This window comes from Trachurus japonicus, chromosome 11, assembly GCF_045865225.1.
Source record: "Trachurus japonicus isolate A0001 chromosome 11, Traja_1.0".
NCBI classification, from domain to species: Eukaryota; Metazoa; Chordata; class Actinopteri; order Carangiformes; family Carangidae; genus Trachurus; species Trachurus japonicus.
Genome location: NC_140917.1, coordinates 17755522 through 17779264, shown reverse-complemented (window position 1 = coordinate 17779264; position 23743 = coordinate 17755522).

Sequence of the window (23743 nt, the reverse complement as noted above, 5' to 3'; positions counted from 1 at the left end):
CTTCTAGTCGGTGCATTGCTGAACCGTTACCAAGACAGGGGAAAGAGAGGCGGGAGAGACGGAAAGAGGCATGATCGTCAGATTGCTGCCCTACATGCACCACACATAGGAGGAGGAATTCTGCCACACATGAACACACAAAGACCCACACACACTCACACACACACACACTGACATGTCAAGAGAGGAAGAACAAAGTGTTTATACAGTGTGGGCGCGAAACACAACACTCTGATGGTCTGTTTGTGTGGAGGGGGAAAAAAGGGGAAAAAAACGTGTAATTTACATGTGCTTAATATACGCAGCACACATATGAACACACATGTGCCCATGCATGAACACACACACACACACACACACACACACACACACACACACAAACAACCAACACAGCCGTTCTCATGGTATGGTCTGCCCCTGAGCATGCAAATGACATTCATTATGCAAATGCATACAAATCAGAACCAACCATCTGAGAATCCAAGCTGGGAAAAAAAGAAAAGAATAAAATTAAATGAATGAGGGGGAACGCGTTGAAAAGAGGGGAAAAACCATGTGCGTTGGGAAAGTACAGTGTCACTTTAAGGTGCAAAAAGCATGTGTGCATATGTGGTCAACAAAAAAAAAAGCTTACACACAAATATTCCTAATATCTTTCTTTGTCTGTTTAAGTATAAGAAGCTGCAGTTATAAAGTCATGGGAAGCAAATTTGGAAAATTTAACATCAGTTCAGTTAAAAAATGAAATCCTAGAGCCATGGATGCATTGACTGATGTAGATGAATACAATGTGTGTTCAGTGTTAGCACTCTGTTCATGTGGTCTCCGATTAAAAGGTTTAGTGGCTCATTATTAAAGATTTTTAGCTGCGTCAACAAAGTTACACTAAAGATGGGAGAAAGGATGATGTGCGCTCTGTTGTCTAAAAGCCTCTCTGTGCCCTGCTGATGCCACACTGTGGCCTTGTTTGGGACCATTGAGTCCTTTAGCAGGAAATGCAGAAAATCAACTGCAGAAGAGCATCAACTGGAGTGGAGATGCTCCAAATGATGGTAAAGTGCTGCTAATTGCCTCTCGAGGTGTTCTTTGTTTTGTTTCACCTCTCGCATCAGCACCGCCTCTGTAGGACATGCTCTCTAAAAGAGCTGCATGACATTATCAGCCTTCATTTAACCCATCATCCAAACTCAGAAACCCGCCAAGAACAGAGGAGGAGCTCGTCTGTTTTTGCTTTGTGTAAAATAAAATTTAAAAAAAAGCGGCCCAAACACTGAGGAGTCCGGATATCTCAGCTGGAGGTTTGTTTTTGTATTCATGATCAAAAAAACAGAGGCATAATTTATGAAATAGTCATTACGAGTGGGTGATTAGGGGATGCATTCATCTGCCTGTGCTCTGCCTGTCATATGCCAGTATTCAGCAGGACTCTGGACGTATAGGGCTCGAGATCCATGTCGCAACCTTGTGCTGTTCACACTTCATCTAACAACGACAACAAAAACAGATTTCCTTTCTAAAAAAAAGGTGAAAATGGTCAAACAAAATTTTTGCCAATTATCTGGCATGGTAGAGATGGCATTAGAAAAGAAAACTGAGACTCATTAGGAACAGATTGCAGGCAAATTCTTACCCAAATTAAAATGCAGTCAAATGTAATTTCTGTGTGTGTGTATGTGTGAGAGACAGCGAGAGAGAGAGAGGAACTTAAGGAACAAAAGCTGAAAGTCTATCTGAAAATCAGAGCAGCTCTGTATTTACAAACAGTGAACAGTATACATTTATTTTATCTTCTTTTTTCAGGCCGTTTGAAACTTTAAAATACTTTATCATTCATATTCTCGCCATGTGCTTCCACTTGCACTGATCTGTACTTATATTTCAATGTGTTAGCATCTTCACTGGAAACCTGATGGGATTTGTGATGAGGCCTCTGAATTAAAAAATACAAAGACAAAATGTGAGCAGCTTTCATTCAGTATTTGAGGCACACTGACTAAACCTCTAATACTGGGCGTAAAGTACTAGTGTGCCAGGATATAATTTAAACAGTTTATTTTTCTTCTTTATTTGTCTTTGTGAAACTAGGTGGGGACGTGCTTTTCATATTAAACACTGAAATGTCCAACTGGGCAAAACAGTTTGGTCTAATCTGGTACAATGGCCGCATTAAAACCCCTGAGAACTAAGTTGGAAATCAGGCTTGTCCTTGTACTGTATGCGTGTGTGTGTGTGTGTGTGTGTTTGTGTGAAAGTGTGTGTGTGTGTGTGTGTGTGTCAGCTGTTTGGATAAAAGTCAGAAATCTGAATTTGGCACCTTAACCAAGCTCTATGAAAAGACATTAGTCCTGCATGGCTGGTCACAAAAGAGACTTAAAGACTTGAAACTAAGTATTCACAATACACACACACACACACACACACACACACACACACACACACTCTCACATACACTCGACATGTGACAATGCACAATGTACATCTCATCACGGCAGCAGAACCTATGGTTTTGACCCATTGTTTCACTAACTACCATCAGCTACAAGCAGATTTGATGTTTTTTGTGCTTTCTGTGTTACAGTTTTTCTCGATTGCTAAGACACATTTCTTGAAAGCTTCTCTCATTTTCTCTAAACTGTGAACACAAACCCCAATTTTCAAGCTACATTCACAAAACCTCAGACTCTTCTTGCAAAACCAAACTTTCACCTCAAAACAGTTCAATCTGTGCCCAAAACTGAACTATGTTGTCAAATCGCGCCCCGAGTCAATCAAAATTAAAAGCACTACTGAGCAGCCACTAAACACTACATAGAAAAATAGAAAACACAATGCTCAGCACATGAAGCTGTAGAAATACATGTTTATCGTTCACTGTGGGCTAAATGCATGTTGCAAAACAAAAAACCTGCATTTAGCACTTCTCTCCTTCCCTTTCTTTCACCCTCCTCCCTCCCTCCCCACACCAATTTCATCCCCTTTCCCTTCCTTCTTCTTTTTTCTTCCCAGTTCATCCCTCCCTCCCTCATCCTTTCTTCCTTCACCCTGTGTCTCTCATCTTCTCCTCTTGCAAAACAAAAAACCTGTGCATTTAGCACTTGTACATAGTACTGTAAAAGAAAAAAAAGGTACAAAGAAAGAAGAAGAAATCCTGTGCATTTTACACATAGCACTTGTACAGTACAAAAACAAAGATAAATCTTGTGCATTTAGCACTTGTCTGCAGTAGGCATATATGTAAAAATAAAGTACAAAAATATACAAATGAGAAGTGCATTACTCAGCTGCAGCATACTGTAATTTCTCTGATCTGTACTGGGTCAGGCCACAGGACTTCATCCTGAACTGGCTTACTGTATATGTTCCCTCACATCATTGGACACAAGTGTGATCAATTTTGAGTTGTTGTGTTCAACTGGTGACACCCGTGCTTTAGTTGTGTTTGACTTTTGCCACCTGTGCTCAGCATTTTGCAACACAGGTGCATCACAATGAAAATGTGTTGGTAAGATGTGTCTAAACAGGTGAAAAGTGCTGATGGTTTTGCCAAAAGAGTGACTGATTCAATCAGTGGGTTCAGGCAACTGAGAATTTGGTTCAGACAACAGGGTTTAGTGTTTTAGCAATTGAGAAAAACTGTAATAATTCACATATTGATTTGTCAGTGTTTCCTCCAGCGTGTATTAGCTCATCAGTGATAGTCACAACAACCCCCTCCCCTCCCCTTTATGTAACACAGCATCATACCTTCACGTCATCGCTGAGCAGCGTCCGTCGTCCGAGTCGCTTCCCCTTCTGCTCGTTCTTTTTGTGTGTCTTTTCTCCAAAATGTGGTTTTCTTCACCCTTGCAGGCGTGTAATGGGATTCTTGTTACTTTCGGTTATCTAGCTTTATGAAGAATGTACGTCACTCATACAGCTAGATAACCAAAGATAACAGACAACCCCTCAGGCCTGCGAACACAGCTCTCTGCCACCAGCAGCAAACACACACACACAACCTCTGATACACCTGTGAGGACAAACAGTGACAGGGGGGAAACGCTTAAAGAGCTAATTCAACAACACAAAGCTGATGTTGTGTTTTTCCACATAATCCAGAAGTGGAAATAATGATTATAATCATATATAGTCATATATCTGGAGTGTTAATGCAGATGATTTATCACATGGTCATACAGACGCCTCAGTGAAATGAGATGAAAAACAAGCTTGACTAAAGATTCACAGGGGATACTGCTGGGAAAACACATTTTCCAAGCTATTAAGTGTTTTTATATGACTGAAATGTGAATGGGCTCTTAGAAGAATTCAAAACAAAGCATTACAGCCGACTATCCAGTGAACTAAAGACAACGACAGTAAAGATTTTTATGAGGGCATCAGACGCTGGACATGAAATGGCACTGAGGGGAATCATTTACAAAAACACTCCTGTAAAGAAAATATTATAGCAGAATGTAAAAAGGGAAATCCTGAGAATATATAACGCATGCACTCATTTCACAGTAGGTAAATTTCAGTTACTATATAATGGCATCTAAGGGCATCCATATTCACCTATCTGCTAAACAAAAAGACTGATTAAATTAGAAAATGTATAAAATAAATAAGTAGATTTATGGTATTTATTTGTGGTTGTATACGTTTCTTTTATGAATTTATTTTCATTAGTGAACCACTCTAACATTTATTACATATGGAGCTCTTAGTGTGAAGGGAGCTCTGTTCACATATAGGCCTGTTGTATCTATATATTTAGACATCATTTCCACAACAAACAGTTTTGTTAAAAGAATCAAATACACTTTGCCAGATGCATTATTCTCTACCCCATTCATTCTAAAAAAATATACAACTAGGTAAGATTTTTTTAAAGCCCCCCCCCCCCCTTCTTTTTTTTTTTTTTGCATAAACTGCCGAGAGAGTGACGTCAGGGGCATCGCTGGTCTCAATTGCTGCATAAACAGCGAGATGTGATATCTAATTAACACACACACACACACACACACACACACACACACGTCTCAAGCATGCCATTATGGAGAGGATGTTATATCCTGCAACATGGTGAAAACAGGCCAGTGCTTTCACACACATCACACACACACACACACACACACACACGCTGCAGTGGCTGAGCGCTGTGAAGTTGCTGCTGCAGAAAAACCTCGACAAAAATACTGAAATCAGGTCCATTGATAATTATCCTGCATGTTTTAGCTACATTGTTTTTATTTTTTGTTTGTTTTTTTTACAGCTGCTCTGTGCTGAGCTCTCCCGTGAATCACAGGGCTGAGTTCTTCTCTGGCAGCTGGATTTTGGCCAACAAACAAACAAACATCCATTAGTGGAGATCACTTTGCTGTTTTTACGCTCGCAGGCCGTGACACACTCGTTTTAACACGAGCTCACAGCTATAATGTTCACATTTACATCCACTAACCCCTCCAGCCAGCATTTTTGTTTATTAATATATTTATTATCAGTTCTTCAGTTCTCTGACTTTTTATATAAATATATAGCCTATATAAAAAAAAAAAAAGAAGGGAGAAAAAAAGTGGACCCCTCAACGTCTTTAACAAAGAGATTAACAGAGTTTTCTTATCTGTTGATCTCGTTGTCGAGCTGCTGCTCCTGCTGTAAATAATATTAGATAAAGTCCAATTCAATTAGATTGCCATACAATACAACAATCTTCAAGTGCAAGCGTCCTACATTTAGACTTTAAATTTAATACAGTTTAAAATATAATCTGTATCATGCTACAATGTACAATTCGACAAAATCGCGAGAAAGTTCGCTTTAAATTATGAAGGCTGTGTATAAATGCCTCTGTAAACTTCGTAAAAAATAGTAATAATGCGCAGATTATTTATTATTTAATGTATATTTGTGTGTTATCCAGATTCTTGTCAAGTGCTAATTTTCGGTTTTCACAAGCTCACCGCTGATTATAGCTGAATCAAACATGACGACTCGTCTGAAACACTTTCAAAATAAAAGAATAGTTTGAATTTAGTCACGATGGCTGGTGCATAGTATGTATGGAGGAGCTATTTTAAAGAAAAAACAACCTATATTCTAATATAATAAAAATTATAAACAAAGACATCATTCACGTCCAAACTGTCTATAGGTACAGGCTGCCACTGTCCCCTCACTCCCTGCAGGGAAATTACTGAAGTTTTTTGTTCAAGGTAACTTGGCAGCAATACAGTGAGAAATGTTCTACTTTAATAGATTGTCAGGAGCATAAAAGGCTCCTGTAAATGCTGCAGAATTTAAGCGGAACAGCGTTTAGGCGTTCACAAAAAAAGGATCCCGAAAGGATTTAAAAATGATTTCCAGGAGTAATCAATTAGTTCCACACAGCGTGCTGGTCGCTTGATTGTGCGTCAGTGTGTGTGTGTGTGTGTGTGTGTGTGTGTGTGTGTGTGTGTGTGTGTGTGTGTGTGTGTGTGTGTGTGTGTGTGTGTGTGTGTGTGTGTGTGTGTGTGTGTGTGTGTGTGTGTGTGAGAGAGAGAGAAAGATGTCGCACTAACTATATGGATGTTACTTTGTTTGGCTGTGAGAGCTGCACTCCGGTGTAAGTCACACACACATCAATGTCGATATACGACAATCCAGAAGTTATAGATCGTTCATAATCACCTGGAAGTTGGGGGAAGTCTTGATCTTCATGTCTGGTGTTTTTTTTGTGTGTGGGTTGTGGGGTGGGGGTTAGGTTCCTGTGGAAGAAAGAAAAAGAAATCAACATGGGTTGGCATAGAAGGTAAAAAAAAAAAAAGAAAGAAAAAAAAAGCACAAGAAATGTCCAATTAGTAACAGGTGAACTCAGCATTTCATCTACAGTACGTGAATGAAACCTCTCCTCCCTCTTCCAGGAAACTCCCCGGAAAACTCCCTCTACCTGGGAGATCTGCCCACTAGGTCACTGACAGCCCCAGTCTAATCCAGTTTGTGTTGGTCAGCAGCAAGGTCGTCGAGTCGCAGTTTTGCACCTGCAGCTTGACTGACTCTGCACCAGTGAGGCTCCAGAGGTGCTGCTGCTGCAGACCCCACACTGGTCCCTTTCCAAATTACAGCAGCTTATTGACTTGTGGCTTCACAGCGCAGCCTCAGCTCGTCTTAACGTGTCCTCTTAACTTCCCACGTGTAATAATCAGCCACGTCTCCTCATTCATGGATGAGATTAATTCACAGTGGGTAGTATAGGCTTTATATTTTCCTCCTGGATTCACCTGTTAAGACTCAAGTGTGCAGGGTCATGGTTCCTACATATACTATAGTGCTGCCACTTTTTATGTCTTCGTTTTGAGGGAGGACCTGTCTTATACTGACCAAGGGCTCGGTGATGATGCAAAATACAAAAATGAATCCATTACAATCTTTGCTCTTTTGGAAACAATCTCTGTGCTGCAGTTTTTTTTTTGTTATAGGAGAAAAAAATCAACTGATAATAAAAAGGAAAACTTCTCTATTGGACTTTCCCATTGACAGCAATCATGATTGACTGTAATTATAAATCCCATATTTTAAAATAATAATTATACCAGAAATGTTGAAAATATCTCTCCATGTCTGAGCAGGAGGTCTGATTCCCTCTCACAGATTAAACAGGCCTTATGTAAGAGCTCCCCGTGCAGAGCGCTATGCTGGCACCATACTGTATAATCCTAGGAAGCCGTGTTAGAGCCGCACGCTGCTGGGTTCATGTACAATAATCACCTTTGCTTTTTTCCCCCTCCCACCCCAACATGCTTTCCCCCTCTGCTGAGCCTTTTCAGCGCGTAATCTGTTGACAGCAAACAGGCCCAACACAGCACAACCCTGCGCCGCGAAAAGCTTGCAGTTGCACCGCCCGAGGCCACTTTGACACCAGCAGCATCACCAACACCACCAACACCAAAGGCCGGCGATCGAGAGCCAGTGTAGTGTAATGCAGTGTATTGTAATCCCACTTCACAATGAGACGCCTTGTAGAAGAGGAATCAGTGTGTAGCCTATTAATGTCGCTCCACTTTGTGAACTAAACTCGTGGTATAGTGGTGCAACCATGAACTTATGTAATACTTGGAACAGTGGAGCAAATGACTGATCTGGGGTCAGCGTCAGAGAAAAAGATTTTTTTTTTTAAATCAAATTTGAATTTAACATTGCTGCTTTGGCATCCAAGAGAGCGAAGCTGCGTTGCAGAAGCACAAGCCTATTTAAAGTCCTAAAGAACCCCCGCTCATTAGTGTGGTATTTCCTAGGAGTCATCTATTGTAAAATGTAGGTTAAACGGCCTGAGGGACCATAGAGAGAGGAGGGGTGAGGGGGTGGGGGGATTTCACAGAAAAAAGTAGATTCCCATCCTTTGTATAATCTTTCTCTCAATATTGATATAAATAAAGGTGATTAAAAACTAATCAAAGGGCCTTGAATAGGACCTGTGACAAGTTAGAGTGAAGGCCACTGAAGCACAGAGTGAATCTGCTGACTGGCTTCACACCATCACGGTCAGATTTCAACTAACTCCCTTCAACACACGTCTGGTGGCAAACAAAAGTGGTCGCACACACACACACACAGCCACAAGTGAAACTACGCGTCTGTGCTTCTGCTGCTGCTGCTGCTGCTGCTTCTGTCCACAGATGATGCTGAGCCTTTTTTTTATATATCTGAGATGCTGCTGCTTCGCACTATACTCACACATCTTTGAATAGTCAGAACACAGAGCAGGGCTCTTTGGAAGCAGCACGTAGATTTGGTTTTGGAAACAGCCACTCGGCCTCTAAATGCTCACTTATTTCACAATAGGGTGAAACAGCACGGTAACAGCGTGTTGCAGCCTAAACGCGCCCAAGCTCGGAACAAACCCTCCGCTGTGCCGCTCCTGCAGGTTTGCGTTTAAACTCAGACGCCAATGACACAAAATCACTTGTAATGAAAGAAGGAAAGAAAAACGCGTTTCTTACTGTTTCCTCCTGAGATGCAGCAGCAGGGCGGGTTGCAACCGGGGCTTGGATGAGCTCCTGGTACCCATCGGTCCCTCCGGACGTGCGGCATGCTGGGAGCCAAATGAGCGCGTTCATGAGCGGCGTATTGAGCTTTGTGGCGACGGCGCATCGTGACGTCTCGCCGGCCCCGTCCATTTTTTTCCCTCAATCTAACGGCTCCTCTTGTGTTTTTTCTCTCTCTCTCTCTCTCTCTCTCTCCTCCTCGCATATCGTCACATGGCTGCTGTCCTCCACATCCACAGCCCCTGGTCCTCCCCTCACCAAGGAGGGGAGTTGGGGCTGTCCGCACCGGATGGCTACATCTCCACCACCGTTGTCTCCAAATGGTTTAACATCTCATTTGTCCAAAATCATATACGCCGTCCAAGTCCCACCCCCTCGTGAGTCAGTGAGGTAACACTGTTCCCACCCTCTGAGATTTTTTGATATTATGCAAGACAGCCGATGTAATTATAATATGGACCTATGGCAGCGCCTCTCACGCCCCCCAACAGACACATGTAGAAGTGCATGGTGGCACCATCACTCATCCGTCCACCGAACATCTTCAGATTCTGATGGGGGGGGGGGGGGTCATTCAGTGGCTGTTTCAACATGCATTCCTGTATCATGCTGAGTGTTAACTGAGACATAGCTTCATATAGACGTTTATTACTGCCCAGAGTCCAGTAATAGGCCTATTTAAATGATATCATTGTGTTTATATCAACACAGCATTTCCCTTTTTATGGTACAAATACTGTGCATGTACCTATAGAAGCTACTCTTGGCTTTAGAGTCATATTCAGCCCTTGTATCTTGTAAAGTTGACTGTATACAGGCCCATGGGGGCATTAAGGAGAGGGGGAATCCATATCATTTTCATGGTTCAACGTTGCTAAAGTCACGTATTTGAATTCTCTGCTTCTTACCCAACTATCAAAAAGATGTTGGTGTCTGCAGCTAAAACTTGTAGAGACAGACTTGAGAGGCGCTCCGGCTTGACTAATTATCATGATAATCACAGCAGAAACCCCTTGAATGCGCTGAAAGACGAATCCTCTCCAACGTTATTGTGCAGGGCCTCAATCTGTCTGTATGCACAGCCTAGACGTGCTCATCATTTGCATGAAATAAAGTTAACTCAGCAGTCATGTTGATCCGTCTAGACCACGTCAATGTCTGGAAATGCCTTCACACGCATGCAGGCCACACTGTCTTTTGACCACGCACTGCAAGAATATGGCCAATAGTTAGTCTGTCTATAGTAGCTGGGCACTTTCTAACAAAATAATCTTTTATAAAGCTATACATTGTAACTAATGATTGGTTAATAAATCACGTAATAATATTTAATAGAGCATTTATGAACCATTCATAAGAATATATTTTGGACTATAGTGAAAAATGTATTCACTGGATCTATTAAGACTGGCCCAAAATAACTTCAATCAAGTATTGTGATCTACATTGAAGCCACATTTAATAGAAAGGATAAACACCAGTGCAGTGGTGGAAGAATTACTCAGATCTTTACTCAGAATAGCAGTACAAGATCAGCTACTCCAAAACTAGTACAAGTCGTGTACTTCCAAGTTATACCTCAAGTAAGTAAAGTGTAATTTAACAGTAAAAACCACTCTCATGTCATTGTACATTGATTATATTATTCAACAGTTTAATGCTGTTGAGAGAGAGCACATTTGAACTAAATAATATACACTTGGGTAGTTTAATCTGTAACAATGCATGATATTTTATAAACAGGCCAATTGATTTAATGAAAAAACATTTCCTCAAGCAAAAACATTTCAGCACTGTACTACAGTGCAAGGGATATGTCAGAAACTGGAAAACCCAAAATGTGTTCTTCTTGATGGTATAAAAACTCATCTTTAAATCATCTCTTCATCATTAATAAAGCCATTAGTTACAGTCAATAAAGCCTTTATAAATGGGGTCTTGACAGAAAATGGTACCATTATGTTTAAATGGAAAAGTTCTAAAAAATAATTCCACTTTTTTTCATTACTACGACTTAATAGCCCATCAGTAAATGCTTGTGTGAATAAATGTGTCTTTTAATCTGTTGTTAAGGTGTCGTTGTGCATCTTGGCACAAGTTACCTTAATCAGAAACAAGTGCAAACTAATGTGCGTCTCATTTGACACATGTGTCACTCACGAGGATGCCACTGCGACTTGAGGACTAGATGGACAAACTGTCGGCCAGCTCCAGACACATTAAGCTTTAAGGATATAATTCAAGTTCATTACCAACAGAGACCCTCCACCACCACCAGGCTTCACGGCACACACAGACATGTTCTCGGCGAGACTTGCATGTACCTCGTTGCCAGGAAACTGTTGAGCGATTTCACTATAGGCTGAAAAGTGGGCACGTAATTCCTGACTTTGATTTAAGATACTCTAAGCCGTTGGAAGTCAACATGACTTCAGTGTTTGGAGACTGCTACACAGTCTACAGTTAGCCATATAGACAAACATGATCAGGAGAAACAGGAACAAACTGATCTTCAGATAGACTTTGGGAAGACGCCTCTCTGACTGAAGAGGTTACATGAAACCTACAGAAAGTAACAAAAGTAGACCGTCATTTGGACACTTGTGTTTTTCTTTTGGGCATATGGATCATCACCTTTAAAATCAAATCTGTCCTGAAGTCATGACTGATCCAGTGGCTGTCTTTTATTGTATTGTAGATAATGCTTCGTGAATTGTTTGTGTTGTGCTGAATGGTTTTTTTTGTTTGTTTGTTTGTTTGTTTTTGCTGAGATTTAAAAGGCCCAGGCACTGCAAATGTGCAAAGACTATAAATGCTGTATAGTCCACGCCCTTAGGATACAGTATATCAGCATAGATACAGTTAGTAAGAGGAGTTTAATCACGTAGTCAGTGGTAGATAGTGTATGCAGATGCACAGCTAAGCATCTTAGTAAATACTAAATGTTGAATTCATGCTTTTTTGTTTAGAATAGAAATGGTTGTATGGCCTATTGATGTAAAAGTGGTGATAATGCAGGCCTGTGGTTCCTGTGAGTGTGACAGGACTTTTAGTTATATGCTTGTTGAAACTGTTGATCTAGATGGAGCTCATAAGTCCTCAGTCGATGAGAACACACAATACATTTCCTTTTTAAATGTTATTTTTGTGACATAATTATGATCAAATAGAGCTTACTGAGGAAAAGGTCAAAAGTGATTTACTTTGAGATGTATAGACTACAAAGTGGAGCATAAAGAGCCATATACTGAGAACAGGCGTAGCTACTTATGTTTATTATTATTCAGGCAAATTAGTTAACTTTCTCAGACTTTGATAAATTGAATGACTTTATATCTTTAAATATTTTTACTTTCCCACCAGGTCACTTTATATCAGGAATGACCTCCGTGTACCACTTTTGCTACACTTTCAGAGGTGATTGAGTTCACCAGTTGTTTGTGGCAAACGTGTTAATAACCAGATGCTCTGCTACTTGCATGTGGCAACGCCTCGCACAGGCCGTGAGAAGCAGACAGTCCTTTGGCTGGTGGGTCACAGCCAGTCTCACATCTCTCCGACAGCAGTAAACCACCCTCGGCATCACCCCATTGTTTTACTGCTGCCAGTCCAGACACCATATAGCGCTTCAGTGAACAGAGAGGCGGCGCACGCACGAGGCGACCAAAACCATGGCTTTTTACGCACGCGGACGAGCCTCGCCGCAGGACAGCTGATACGTAGACAGTCTCACCTGTACTCACTGTAAATATGAGCCATGATGCTTTTGCCTCCTGCCCACAAGGATTCAGCCGTTTGTATTTGTGCCCACGGTGCGTGCACTGCACTCAGACCTGGCACCCTTTCACCCCCGTGTCGCGCCAATATTCAAATGGGATCCTCTGATTTGAATAAGAGCTTAATGAGTCATGGTGGTGTATAATAAATGAAAAAGTGGAGCTACTTCGTGAGATTGAAGGCATGCTGCGGAATTACTGAAGTTATTTCAGAAATAGGGCAAATTGTTTTAGAAATCATATAGAGTTTTGTATGTTTTTTTGTTTTTTTTATAAAAAGAAAACCATTGTGTTTTCTGCAAGACAGACTCAGAGAAATAAAGGCCACATGGAAGTATGTGCAGCTTTAACAGCACTAAGTGGTTGATTTCTGTTGTGCGCAAGATAAAAATCCAGCAGTTTAGTGTGAGTGGAGCAGAGGGATTCGTTGGGCTGAAGATCCTTTACACACAACTGCACAGATTCAACTGGTGCTCTATCAAGTGAACCATGAGGAAGCTCCTGTCATGGGGAGTTGTCATGCTGTGGAATATGCCATAGAGTATTTATACAATGTTGCTGCAGCAGTTTCAGCCCAGTGAACATATGATGTTCACTGTTAAATGCAAGAAAAGTGGAGGGGTTGGTGGTTGTTGAGTATAAAACAGAACAGAGAACAGAACATGGATGTCGAGTCTGACACCTCATTTTATTTTGGCTAGTTATTCATATATTTATTTTTCTACATTCAAGTGAGATTTGAAATTCTGCTCTTGTTTTGGCTATAGAAATTTCACCAGTGACCAGCTCCCATTTTACATCCCAGTGACATGATGAACGCCAGTTTTCTCACAGATTTCCTACTTAAGGGAGCAGCTGTCCTGTCCACATATTCAAGATAAATGTCCAAGTCCAGTCAGAGGCTGTAAATGTTTGGATTCTATTGTCTTTTCACACTTCTGTGTTTTTTTAGTAGCTGAATCAAAATGACTCCTTTTCTTCTTCAGCAGCAGTGAGATGCTGTGTGGACGACCACACAGGTCTTCTTTGCTGTGATCGCCCCTCATGTTCAAACTGGCTGTGAAGAGATCAAGAGATCCCTCTGTGATGTGTTAAAGTGATGGGGATAGATAGATAGATAGATAGATAGATAGATAGATAGATAGATAGATAGATAGATAGATAGATAGATAGATAGATAGATAGATAGATAGATAGATAGGCCTAATACATAAAATCTAATGATTTATCTTCAACATAAGACATTATCTCGATTGTAATGTCAATGGGCAATTAACCAATTAAATAAAAGATGGAAATGATGTCATTATGGATCCATCTAATTTCATCTTCCTATCCTTTGAGGAGTGTAAGAATTGAACCTGTAGGTTGTAAAAACCTTTAAAACAGCCCAGAGTGGAAATTGTATGTCCTTGAGGATTTATGGAAACCAATTTGTATTAGTATTTATTAATAACTGTAAGTGTTTTTATTCTTTATTATAGTCACCAATGAACGGATTAAACAACGTAAATAATCTCCAAAAAGCAAAAAGCCGTTTTTGTGCTGTCTCTTTGGACATCCTGTTTTTTCCCTTTAGGGCAGCACATCGGACAAACACAGAGACATGAACGATGTACAGAAACATCTGATGACACAGTGTCTTGGTCAGGAATGTGAACAGAATGAGTGGCCACTGTAATAAGTGACGAGCCCGTGTAGAACAGCCGCATTTAGACATGTAGCCTACTAAAACACAAACTAAATTTAACAGCATTTTAACTGAAGAGCGTATGAGCGCAATACAGCGCCAGGTATCAAAAATCCCCACTTAACGAAGATTGAAATAAATAAAAAAGAAGCTGTTGTTTACCCGCTATTTTTTATTTTGGACATCCATAATAGCTCATGGAAACAGGACTTGGACGAGCTTCACTCTTTTTTTTTCTTGTATTTAACAGAATATTGACAGACATTTAACAGAAGAGAATCAAAATATTTTCCAATTTTTCAAACTACATTCATTTTTTTCATTTTATGTTTTTTTTCCCCTAAAACAACGAATTTGTGAATGAATTGCACAACTTTTATTTTAGATTTTATTTTTGTTACTTTGCTTCTCTCTGAACATTAATGAAGTCACGACAGGAATGTTTAAGCAATATTTATATCGCACTAAAAAAAAAAGTCATTTCACTCCGATTGGGTTTTCTTCCCTTACTAAGAACTTTATTTTTTTCCTTATGAACTGTTTTGTGTTGCCTGTTGTATCAATAAAGCTCGTTCACACTCCCAGCTATAATCCCAGTGCTTTGGCTTGTAGCCTAATTCCACAGACTGGATGAGCTGCTGCCTGCCAAACTGCTCATTTTTGTTTTTTACGGTATTAATTTAAAAAAAAGAAAAAGAAAAAGAAAAGAAACAAACGTTGATTTTATCCTATGTTTTTCTTCTGAGCATTTGCGGTCTTTAAATATGAATGGTCCGATTTTTCAGCAGGTAATGGGATCATTTTAAAAACCTCGCAGATTAAAAATTAAACAGAAAACAAACTGATTCTGTTCAGCAGCACTAATTTCCCACCTTTAAACTCCCTGGAGCTTAATGCAAAACAAATCCTTATTGAGATGTTTTTTTGTTTTTGTTTTTTTAACCCATATTTTCATGTATAGTATATAATAAGTAGAGCTGTCATGGCCCTACAGGTTGTATCAGTAGTAATACATCATTCCTAACAGGTCTGAGGAGCGGACTGCCACAGCACTGCAGCGCATGTGATGTGTTTACTCAATATCCTGGCATTTAATGCGCATTTACTGTCTGAACACTAATAGAAAATATCATTGATCTATTTGGCCTCGTGGCTGCATCAGGGAAGCAGCTGGAGAGTTTAATAAAGGTCCTAATTCAGTTTGATGAAATCAGGCCCCAAAAAGCATACCGCCACAGCCATGTGTGTTTTTTTCTCTATTCCACTGATGCCATCGTGTGGACGTTTGTTGTATCACACCCAGATCACCACGGATTATTGATTTCTAACTATTTGCTGCCCCACGTGGAGAAACAGTGTAACACAGGCAGGGTTTCTGCGAGGAATTCAATAATCTAATCAAATGTGTTTCTCCTTACAAGGCAGATAGTGTTTATATCATGTGTTTATGGTGAGGGCTGCATAAGAGATGGTTAAATAGGATATTTTTATATAAACCTTGAACCTTTTAGTTCACACGTAAATCTACCAGAGGGATTTACTGTATTTTCACCAAAATTACATCATAAATGTACCCTGAAGGCTTAACATTTCCTGAAAATACAGATGATGTGCACATATTTTTTAAGATAAAACCTCAGTGTTTCCTCAACATGTCGTGACCGGCACCATGCAGCTCTAACTGCAGATGCAGAACACCAGTGCTTGATCTCTTTTCATTATCCACAAATCCATCACCACCAATTTAGTGAAGTTAGCCATGACTGTCTGCATCCACATCCAAGCTGTGCAGCAGCTTTTATCTGAGGGCGTTGTTAAATCTACAGCTTTCTTCCTAAATCTTCCCTGCTGTTGCATTTGTGGCAACATTCAGTTTGACTATGTTGTGATGGTATTACTGTATATTGGTCCCTGTAAATGTTGCAGCTGCCATGTAATCATTTCTATTCTGTGTTTCAACACCTTCTCCCCATTCCTCTTCTTCTTCTTAAGCCTGTTGCTTGGACATCTCTCCTCCAGCTGTTCCTGGGTTGACATTTTCACTTACACCATTTAAAACGTCTATTCAGTCAAAATATACCTCAACATTTGTCTTAATCAATGACATGTATTTGTAAGGTGTAAAGTACTCCTTAAACCAACCAAATTGCCAAAAAAACAACTGAGATAAGATCACTTTTGTCTGAAGACCAGGATGGAGAATATTAAGATCACATCAGTAATGTTATTTACTAATCATTCTTGATTTTGATGTTATTGGGAAGCACCAAGGGTTTCGTAGCAAGGGTATGTAATCAGGCTTCTAACTGTAAAACGGACAATGTCATCATCTTTTTATTCTTATACGAGAGAGAAAACAGAGTGATAAAAAAAGAAGAAATGCTGGTCTTAAGTTTTAGACCAGAGTTGATATTTGTTCTTGAAGCTGCTTGTTCTGCCGCTGGCGTTTTCTGAGATTTACGGCCTATAGGTTCACAGAGGTCGGTGAGGTCATAGCGACCTGGTCAAACTCACAAACATTTTGCCACTTTGTTTTAATGTTCTCACAGCTTTCTTGCCCTCAGGTCAGAGGTCATGGACAGGCCTGAAACAGCTGGAGGCGATTCAGTGTTTTACTAGAAGACCTGTGAGTAGATGACTCACACTCACAGACTCGGCCTGGTTCAGTTATCTTGGTGGTTGCAGCTCCTCCAGAAAGTAAACCAAAGATCTTTATAATAGCCTTCCACATCTTTACACAACAGGGAGATAAAGGCTGGTAATCACAGGGGCTAATCTTGTGTTCTTTAATTGTGATTAATACATAACATACACACATAACAGGCCAACTCTTTATGATACTATTGGATCATATCTTCCTCCAGTGACTGACATATGTTTCATGCATCTTATATCCACCCCTTTACTTCATATACGACATGTCACCTTCACCCTTCAAATAGATTTTCTTTACATTTCTTAGGCGATGCAATATTCACTATCGTTAACAGGCAGATGTTTTTTGAAATGTGGAGGGTTTCTTTCATGCAACACAATGAAGTTAGACATCTTTTAAGTTACAAATACTTAAAAGCATCTTTAATCTTCATATTACAATACATCCTATTGAAAGGGACATATAATTCATCTTTGTAAAGAGCTTTTGAAGTATATTCACTATTTTAACCATTTTTTTCTATTCTCATACATAACCCAAATGTTTAGCTACTTTTATCTACAATAAATTAAACATCTTATAATGTTGGCAAAAACAGCTTCAAAAACATAACAACTGTGCAAATTTTTAGTAGGTTTTGTCCATTGCAGAACAAACACGCAATATTATTTATCAGACATATTGTTTCGGTGCAGGCAGGCTGTCAAACCAATGCTATGGGACAATGTCATGTAGAAAGCTTTAAGGTATGAAAGTGACTTGTGTTTTCTTAATCTCCTCCATGCATGTGAAATAACATCAATGTGTAGACACCACTTCAGAAAAATATGCCTGTGCTTTATTGTGTGCATATTTCTCTTCATGCTTTAAAAGGAGAAGGAGTCATTTTGTGACTTGTTATATTGCCAGTAATTTTGTTTTATTTGCGGTCCACGTTATTTGGTTGGTATTTGGTTTTTTCTGCAGACCGAGCCAAGCGCTGCTGCTTTATCTGTGAAAATGTAGGTCTGCATATTTATGCGCACATTTATCAGTGGAAATACGCTTATGAGAAACACAAACACCCTGGAGTAATGGAATGAAGTCTGAGTGAGGGAGCACAATGCACAGAGTTACCTAATGGTGTCATTTGTTGGGGGAGTGGGGGGCTCATTTCAATATACGCAGACCAGGAAGCAGGGAAGGAAGGATGTGTTCATGTAACACTGGTTTCTTGGCTTTGATCATGACGCTTATGTGACTTGACATCAAAGATTTTATATAAATAAATGATCACAGTGACACTGGCTTTGGTAAGGGTCCATAAAAAATCGCTTACACTTGATATTAAATGTTCATGTTGGAGCAATTCTACAGCCATGCTCGCTGCTCTATGAGGTTGGAAGTTTAAGTATAGAATGGTCTGGCCCTTAATGCTGAGTAGTTTTTGATGGTGGTCCATGGAAAGTGAAGGTGTCACCAAGGTTATATCCTGAGGGGTTTATGAATATTGGTGCCAAATTTAATGTCTGGGCCAAAGTGGTTATAGTTAGTTAGTTCATTTCTTATTGAGATGGATGCATTGGCACAAAGCTCAGGGTATCGTTCACAGTAATAATGAAAACATATTTTCACAAGTCATATGCTTGTAAGAAGTTGTCACAAGTTGGCATGTGATGGCAGTGCAGCTGATCCACCACTATAAGATTTATGGTGATTAACTTATGGTGATTAACTTTTGATCAGACACCCGTGGTTCACAGATGAGGTCAACTGGCGTTTAATGTGGCACCATCTCAACAACAAGTGTAACATGGACGATTGGTACAAAACTTTTGGTGCAGACATGCATAGTTGCTGTAACATTTTTTTTTCAGACATGCATGCGCCCTTTAGGATAACTTCTAATAACTTAAGAAACTCTCTCTCTTTTTTTGTGCCAAAATTATCAGGTCAAGATTTAAGTTTATCCACTAGTATGGTTTCAGAGTGAAAATCTAAACAGCACATCTAACAGCAGCCTCAACTATACTTTGTGTTTACTGCTAATTAGCAAATATTATCATGCCAACAAGCTAAATGAAGTGAGTAAGTAAAAGTTATGAACATCTAACTAAGCATTAGATTAGCATTGTCACTATTTGCATATTGATGTTAGCATTTAGCTAAGAGTAAAACCTAACAGAGATGCTAGAATGGCAGTAAACTCTTTATTCTTGATATTATTTATACAATTTGTAGATTATATCTCTTGTGAAAAGAAAAAACAAGAATTAAACCTTTTTATCATGACAGAAATTGAATCTCAAATCGCCAGAGTTAGAAAACACCCTCAAACACCCTCAGCCTCATAAGAATGACAAGTAGTCACTACTATAAAATGAGATCATAAAAAAGAAACATGATGACAGAGTGGAGTGCATGTGGGAGGCAGCGTGGAGTGTGTGTGGGCAGCGGAGCGGGGTAGACCGGCATGGAGAGCACTTTGGTTTGTTTTTGTCATTACCACGGTGAGAGCAGAGCACATTTCCAGGCGTGTAGATGGGATACGATGACCCCTCAGGTTTGGTCGGTTGAGCAGAAGGATGGAAACACACTTTGTCAAACGACAGCTTCTGCTTGTTATGCTGCCCTTTGTTCAGGTCATACATGTGAACAGAGTGACTTGATGACTGTGTTAAATCGCGGACAGAGATTGAATGTGTGCTGGACTATTTTCATTAGCTGGTTGTATTATAAAGGCTGATTGACTTTGGGTTGGCTGATATGATGATACACAGTAAAACAAATTTACCAACCGCCCAGAGACTTTCCTGTAATTAAGCTGTCTCTTCACTATCTTAGCGAAAAAGTCACCTCACTTTCATTAGTGTATCTATAAGCAGTTTCTCAATTGATCATGATATACGTATAAATACATGTACTGTGATAAAGGGTTTTCCAAAGTCCAATATGGAAAAAATAATTAGGCCAATATAATTAAACCCAGTACAACAACCTTCTAGTATACTTCCTATATGGTACCTCTATTGTTTGGTATCTGATTTTTAACACAAAACATGGATAGATGGACAAGAATCACAACAACCACAGGTTTGATATTGATCAATAGTGTTTGTATTTTGAGTGTTGTTGCCTCTGTTTCACTGCTGAAAGGATCCAATCCAAAGAGAATGACAGTTACTGCTCATAGATACAGTTTATGCAATTTAAAGGTCCAGTGTGTAATAATTTGCAAAGTTTATTGGCAAAATCTGAATATACTACCCATGAATTTATTTGTATAAGTGTATAATCGCTATAAAATAAAATTTGTTTGGTTTTCGTATAGCCTTACAATTATTCTTTTATAGCAAGGGTCTTGCTTTAGAGAGTGTCGCCATCTTGCGCCGCCATACTCTGCCATCCCAGTCGTGGTAAACAAGTTTTTTTGTCCTCAGAGGCCACCGTCACTTTGCCGCCGGGAGGCGTGAGCGCGAGTTAGCGAGTGAGCGCTGCAATCTAGAATCTGAGCGCTTGATATCACGGTTTTCCTCCCATTTTACACACTGGACCTTTAAAACTCCTTTCATAATGTTAAATTAATTTGGCGTTCACTTTCGTCATAGTGAGTGAGTTCGGGGTGTCAAGCTGCAGGAAACTTGAACTGGGAAAACTTTGCATTTAACTTTATTCACCAATAGATCCACAGCCTTGAAGTTGTTCAAGCTGTTGAACTGCAAAGCTTTCTCCAGCTGGTGTCAGACATTTAAAAGAAACTCATTCACTTTGTGACCATGTATTTCTTGAGTTGCTTCAGCTGATATTTTCAGTGTTTGCTGCCTGATCTCTCTGCCCCCTGGGCCCTGCAATTCATTTCTAATTTTCGCCTCTGGTGACTATTATATGCTGCAGGAGCTGAGGTTCAACTTTCTTTTGGACTTGATCCAAACAGCTTCTACAAACTTGTAAAAACTTACAGTACAGGTCACCATCACATTATCTCTGCAATCCTTAACTGCTTCTGTTGGAGACACTGAGGTCCCTTCAGCATGGCTTCTTCCCTCCATCCACCAGAGCAGGCCTAATTCTCATTATCCTTAACCATCCCACCGAACTGTTTTACCGTCTGGCTGTTGCGAGATCCGTCTATGACTCATCTTCGTACCTATTTGTAGTTTATTGGTTTGAATCCAACAAATCAAGCCAGCCTTTGATACTGTGTTTCTAATCCAAGATGTCCCTTATGAGGCATTTTTCCAAGATGTCATGCGTTTTATCTCTGTCAGCTTCTCTATTCCCTGTGGTCCCCATCACTGGGTCTGATACAGCATATGTTCTTAAACTAGGGCAAAAGTCTGCCTGGAAACTCAGAAAAGAAGAATAATGTGAGCTGCATGTTACTAGAAATGCAATGTTTTTAAACTCCCCAGAGAATTAGCACACACCATGCCATCGTAGGTACAGCGTGAACCATACTTGCTGGTTTCCAATAGCATACAGTACTATAAGGTGGCCATCACTGTGTGAAGGCCCCAGGGTAATTTGCAAATGGACTCGTACTGACTTCCCCTAAACTGCTGCCCTCTGCATGTGTTCTGTCATCTCCACGTTCCTATGAAGCAGAAAGCAGATGGACAGTGTCACACCCCAGTATCTTTAGGGTTTATGTTCATATTGTACGTCCAATACCAAAATTTGGTGTGTGACTGACTGTTATGGTTGTAAGGCGGAAAGTGAGGGTGGTGGATGTATCACACATCAGCCACAAATACACCTCCTATCACAGTTCTGCAGTTAATGTTCTGTTTTTTTATTAACCATAATCATGATCTTTCACTAACAGTGACCATACTGTAGCTGCAATGCACAAGTTTTGCAGAACTGCCCAAAACAGACTTCTCTGGTTATCTGGAAATGAGGTTGCAGCCTCAGCATTAGTATGTTGTTTTTCTGTCACATCTGAGTTCCTTCTCAGCACATATGAAGTCAAATAATAACTGTCAGAGTTTGGACTTGTGGAAAAAAAAGTGAAGGTTTAGTGAAAATGGTGGAAATTCACTAACAACTTTTCAATTTAAATGACCAAAAAAACTATTTGTGACACACAAAAACTGGGCCAATTGCCCAAGTTTGCCAGTTGGTAAACTAACCAGTGTGCCATAATGACTGTGCTCCAAATAAAATAATATTACATCTTTTTTCTCATTGTCAGGATACAAACATCTGAATTAAATTATGGATATCACACTGTATCAGTGTGCTTGTCATTTTTTTTTAAAGCTCAGAGCGGAAACAACAATAACTTGACAAAAATAGTACTACTTGGTTTCTCTTCACCAAGGCTGCCACATTGTAGAAAAACACCTTTTAAAGTACCTGTCAGTGTTTCTCATTGAAAAGAATGGGATGGATATTGCTGCCAGCGATCTAATAAGCTACAGTTGCTGCGGCTGCCTGCAGAACCCATTTGAATGAAATTCGGCATAGCAATAAAGACATTTCTTTGTTCAATAAAACAATGCAAATGATGAAAATGTGCTTGAATCTTGCTTGATATAAATGTGCCACATACAGTGCCAATACTAAGACATCAGATTAAATAGTACCTACAGTGATATAATACAGTGCGTGAAACCAGCATCCCAACATAACATAAACATACTATCACTGAAAAGAGTTCGGAAGCAGACCATACATGTGGCTATGTATTGTACACACAAGGCTATGATACAAGTTTTGCAAGAGTTCATAGCAAAGAATGTTGTAATAATTATTCAAGGCTAAATAAGCGGGTAACGACCCTGTAAGGAGCCCCAAAGGCCATTATTTGGCAATTACTTAGTAGTAATTTGCTTTAATTGAGATTTTGTTTGGGAATATGCACCATTAAAAAGCACATGTCAACAGAAATAGTAAAAGTACCATATTGATCCAGCAGTTTTACCTGATCTTGGTGCCCTGTGTCAAAATCAAGTTGAAATACCTCCTAGATATTAGTTGTTTAAGTCAAAGAGGGTGGGGTGGGGGTGGAATAAGAACCAATGGGTCATTTTATCCAGGGCCCTCTAGTGGGTTAATCCAGCTCTGTAAATACTAATATGTGGTTGGTTTTATATTGAGACTCCATGAATGTAGAACTAATTACAAGACAAGGCATAGGCTACCAGTGCAAAACGTGTGTTGCTCAATAATATATTGCGTGCACACTGTATGAATGTATTTCAGTTTATTTGAAACATTTTTTAAGACTTGGCATGGCTAATTTAATTGTCCTCGTGTCCCTATTTATTTGTACTACATGCAAATTTTCACCGGTCGACTGTTCGTGATGCCATAACGTCTGATGGCGTGATAAAAGTCGGTCTATGATAATATTTTTAGACGATATACGCGGCTCAGCATTCAATATTTTTTTTTCTCTTTGACAACAATAACGAACGGTAACTCGCCGCTCGCAGGGCTGCGGTGATGACAGACGTCAAAAAACAAATGGCCTAGCGGGCTCTCTCTTATGGAAAGCAGGCAGGGCACAGTGGGGCTACAGTGACATTTTCCCCACATGCAAAATCATGCAAAAGGTAAATACTGAGGCGGAGGGATACAAACACTATTGCAGAACATGGCCGTCACCTCCGTCATGTCCTCTCTCGCAGAA